We start from the raw sequence: 5190 nt of genomic DNA on the forward strand, positions 1-5190 counted from the left end.
CACCTTTAGTCCTGGTTGGTGACATCAACCAGGACTAAAGGTCCCTTCCGAACCGGGACTAGAGGTGACCATACCCACCATGCGCCCCTAGCCGTTGGAACCGGGACTAGTGCTAACATTATTCCCGGTTCCAAGTGCAACCGGGACAAATGCTCCTGGCAGGTCTGAACATTAGACATGTTTTCTACTAGTGTGTGATCCCTTTTTATGTATTTGTACCGATGTTTATCACTAGGTTGCAAATCCTTGTATAGGGTACTAACAGCTCTATGATGCCTCTATCAAAGGAGTTACATAGTTTTTCTTATTCACATTGAATTAAATAACTAGCTCATGATTTTTAAGGTGATATAAGCGTATCTTACCTTTACTTGTGCCCTGATTTATATAGATTGGTACTTGTTGTTTGTAATGTCTTGATTGAAGCTATACATCCTTTTAGTGATATTTCCTTGTTAAGGAGTAGGTGCTTTTAATAGTTTTTATTGGCTTCTGATCCTTAGGATCACATGATGTTAAATAAAACCTTCTCCAACCACCAGATAGGTTGGAGAGAGTGCTATGGCTGTATTTTCTAGTGTTTGGTCCCTTTGATCAACATTAGTGCCTTAATCCTATTAGTTTGAGTTCAACCTGCTGTTTGTAGAGAAGCACTGGTCTTATCTACACATGTGCGTACAGTTCTAAGTAGGTTTGCATGATAAAATAGTGCTCCAAAGGTCAACTCCGACATTTTATATTTATTAATATGTCAGTTTAAATTAATACTCTAGAAGTTTCTATTAACTGCTTAGATAATTATATGCTATAAGTCAAAATATTTTTCACGTCATAGGTAAATGTATTTAGCGATAGAAATATAGATGGGCATATGCACAAAAATATACATATACATTAAAATTTTAATCAAAGAGACATGTTTTTGTTTCTTACAAGCATAGTCAGTTCCATAAATTGTTGTGGGGTGATCATTTGAAAAGAAAGCTAATGATTTTTTTGTACAACTTTGTCGCGACAGAGTATGTTTATACATTGTAAATATATAATGAGTTAAATATTAATTGATATTTAACAAGATGGTTAAGTGGCTAGTATGCCCAAAAAAGTACACTCATTAAGAATGTATGATAGATATAAGCTATAAAGATGTATACATGTTTACTATAAATTTGGATCTCCCGTTGCTCCTAGTTGTATGTGAGTCCATTCACACATTTTCTTAGAGTGTGTTTATAGATAGCTAATTGTCTCTTCATATATATGCTAATTTTCAGCAGCTACATGGTTCAACCATATGACATCTGCTATTGGTATGGGCAATATTAGGTTAAGTTGCATTAGTTATCCCCTACGCTGAGATAATTCCTTATTTGACACTACTTAAAGTTCCACTTCCTTATTTGGCCCTGTGAAACTTTTTCTTCCCTGTTTGACATCTAAACTTCATTTTGTTCCCTATATAACACTACTGTCAATTATGTTAAGTTCCACCGTTATCATTGTGTTTCTTAGACTATTATACCCCTCCATCAGTTCATCGATCGCTCTCTTGTTTGTTTCTCCGGGCATGGTACATGCGACAACACTAGCAAGCATCCAACTTCTCTGGCTTATTTTTGCATGCACATGCACCGGCTGCTAGGTAGTTGCATGTACTCGCAGCTAGCTGTTAGCAACTTTGTTTTCCTCTTTTTACTTGCTCTATAATTACTACTTCCATACATACATGCACAAATGCAGATAAAAAACCGGCTTCAATCAACTTGAGCCAACTTCCATCGAGAGTTCTCCTCATAGATCTTGCTATTTTTGTCATTTAAAAAATTGGTCACATATTGAACGAGGGGCAAACACGTGTAACATCCTGATTTTTACGGACTGGATTTTTTTTTCTTCTTCTAAACAAAGGATATTGCAATGTGGTCGAATAAAAATAAATTCTCGTTTGGAGTTGTAAAACTTTTTCAGATGTTTTGGAATTAATTTGACATATAAAAGAAGGAGAATATTTTCTCATAGTATTTCTTCTAGTGGATCTGTTTTAAAGTTGCCAATTCCTTTCTTATTTGCTTCTTTCCAAAATCCATTTGGCCAAGACCATGCACGTGCATGCATGACCGATCATGCTGCACCATCACGCCTGTTCCTTTCTCTGTATGTACCGATACGTACGTACTTCTCGTGTCTATTTTCTTCTTGTCCACCGTTTTATCTTCCAAGCAAGGAGGCCAACCGAGCGAGGTGTTCAGCACTGCAATTAAACGAAGTGTTGCGCTACTGCTGCGTCTTCGGGGCACGCACAAACAGCAGGCCACGACGCGAAACGCCGGCCATAAAAACTAAGAGAAACTGCTGCCATTACCCCGCCTTCAACCTCTCCTTTAAGCACGTCCCTTACAACGCCCGCCCTTCTCCTACACAGCCTCAAATGGATGCCCCGACTCTCCTCTTTCATACCAAGCCATCGCTGGAGCCATAGGCTCATATAGTAAGCCAAACTCGCGAGAACGCCGCCGAACGCCGCCGTCCTTCCCGACGACCCAGGCCACGAGAGGAGGAGCTGCTGCGCCAGGGAGGTCACCAGGAGCAAGGAAGCCAACCCACGGAAGGAGAAGTGAAATCGTTGATCATCCACGACACCTCCGGCAACGCGATCGACTCCGGCCGCCGACGTCTACCTCAAACTGCGACGAACTCGGTGAGAATCAGCCGTTTCTTTTGCTCGGAACGCGATCCCCATCCATAGAGCTACCTCCTAGACATGGTTTCTCGCCATGGTTTTACCGTTTGTCGAGTCGCCGGTGAACCGAATGCCACAGAATGGCATGGCTGTGTTTTCCTATCATGCACACATTTTCTGATCTTGTCTCCAACACCACTTTTATACCAATCGACTCTACGAAGCCAGTACTGCGATTAGTGGTGTGTATATTCGTTGTTCATAACTGTTTTTGAGAAAAATTATGTTGAAATCGTTACATACTGGAAGCATATGCACATGCATGTACGTGTAATTGAAGCGCATGAGCATGCATACGTTTGTAGTTGCATATTGCCTACCATACTGCTGGTAACTACTTCTGGACTCAGTAGAGGACGATTTGATCTTGGCATCTGCATTTGTTTGCATATAGAGCTATAGGTTTTTAATCCATGTCGTACCAACATATATTCTTCCGCGTCAATTAGTTTGATTATATTCAGTAGCATTGTTTGTTCATCATGCTACTAGTAGATTAGATTAATCACAAGATTTATTTGCTTACATATGGAGCATCTGGTGGATATTAAAGCTACGATGCACTTATCTGTTGATCAATGCATTAATGCCATGCTAGCTTACTTAGTTCATATGCCGATGGTTTTTTTAGATATTGCACCATCACATGTGCTAGTAATTCAATCCTGGATATTTTACCTATGCATTAGCATGTAGTTGTTTGCACATCGCATTTTACATCAACGCCATCTATACATGTCCGCTCAATATGTTTTCTAAAATAGTTTGTCACTCAATCTAGAGCGATCCCCACACCATATGCCTTAGATAACCCAAATTCCGTACGAGCCATTCCGGTCTTTTTCGTGTACTCTATGTATGCCGAACGACCGACACAGACCTTTTATTTGGATCTTTTCATTTGGATATTATTCACTTTTCATTTGAATCTTATTCGTTGTATTGCTTTTATTCATTTGTATTGTTATTGCTTTGATACGACGATTAGGAGGGAACGGAGAGTGGTACAATCACGACCAAGGAAGTGCAGAGCAGGAGTTTGACAACGAAGGCATGCCCTCTCATCATATTTAACCCAGTTTTACAAATTGCATGCTATTTTATGTTTTACAAATATATATGCTATTTTATTCCAGTAGCTAGCGTGTCGATTGACACACCAACCTTGATTCGCTTGTCGCCTCTTACTTGATACCATGAGTAGAGATTATATAATAATCCTGATAGAGTAGATATGCTTAGCACACTAAATAATCATTAGGATACTTTCTATTGCCTCTTTGGAGGAATTGATCGACCTTCGGGTCAAACATACCCTTTTGAAAGTTGTTGAGCTCGTTGAGCTAGGCTGCTTAGCCGTCGTTGCTTCCTCTACTCTCTCTTCTACTCTGGGTGAAACTTACCATCTAAACATGGCACGAGCGACAGCTGAATCAAATGTTGAAGGAGCGATTGGCTGCCCTTCACAAGTTGGAGGGAGCAATCCGTCGTTCGTGCCGCTTAAGGGTCCTAATAAGTCTTGGATTTGAAGATTGTGACAACCGTACAACCACATGCTATATGGGCACTGGCCTGGTTAAGTAAGTTAGTCAGCCTTAGGTGTTGATGTCGCCGTACCGCAGATGAGGTGGCTGCCTACGGGAGAACCTTCGGCACAGATGGGGGGACCGGTTTGAGGACGTACTCTCAGTACCGTGCGCCAGACCCGGTGGGCATGTCACATCTTTGGGGGATCTAGCTAAAAGACCTTGTCACAATCCCTCTGTCGGTACACCAAATGGTGTGTACTAAACCAGAGGCCACTGGTGGGCAACAAGACGGGGTTGTGTCGTGTGGGCAAAGTGTACAACCTCTGCAGAGTTAAAACTATTCGAATAGCCGTGTCCACGGTCATGGACAACACATGAATCTTTCTTGACATACAGAAACCTGTCTTGCTATTTCCCTCTTTGCCTCTCTCCCTCTCTCTCCTTTTCTTCTTTTCTTTGGAATCTGAATCCTATGGAATACGTGAGTTGTCGAGGACAACCACATTGATGAGAAATATTACACTCATTATAAAACATGTTTTCGTGTAAAAATGCTTTTATCAAATATATTGCAAATAAAATTGGCTTTTATGCAAAAGAACCTACAGCCTTCCTTTGAAGCCTCATGTAGATATATTAGGTTTTGCACCGAGGGGGCATGTTGAGTACGAAATGTACTCATGGCAAAACTTTTGTTGATATTCAGAGTACTATGAAGATGGTGAAGACTACGGCGACTACGACGACGCTGAGGAGTGAGGCCTCGTGGACTACATCGACTGCCTGTGGCTGAGATGGAGTTACTTCGCATTTTATTATCCGCTGTGCTTTCTGGTTGTAATAAATGTCACAAGACATTTCACTTTGTGGCTCAAACTTTGTAATAAGTATTACTCTTTGCACGTTCTGCAATGATATTCA

The 5190-nt window shown here is 40.9% G+C and overlaps 1 long non-coding RNA gene across 1 annotated transcript; it reads left to right on the forward strand.

Annotated features, from left to right (window-relative positions):
• The first annotated feature begins 2446 nt into the window (after positions 1-2446).
• On the forward strand, positions 2447-5190 carry LOC139835475 (uncharacterized). The gene is made up of 3 exons (XR_011751200.1): positions 2447-2698; positions 3729-3791; positions 4976-5190. It is a non-coding gene; the product is annotated as an uncharacterized lncRNA (long non-coding RNA).

Source organism: Lolium perenne, chromosome 1 (assembly GCF_019359855.2).
Source record: "Lolium perenne isolate Kyuss_39 chromosome 1, Kyuss_2.0, whole genome shotgun sequence".
Classification (NCBI taxonomy): Eukaryota; Viridiplantae; Streptophyta; class Magnoliopsida; order Poales; family Poaceae; genus Lolium; species Lolium perenne.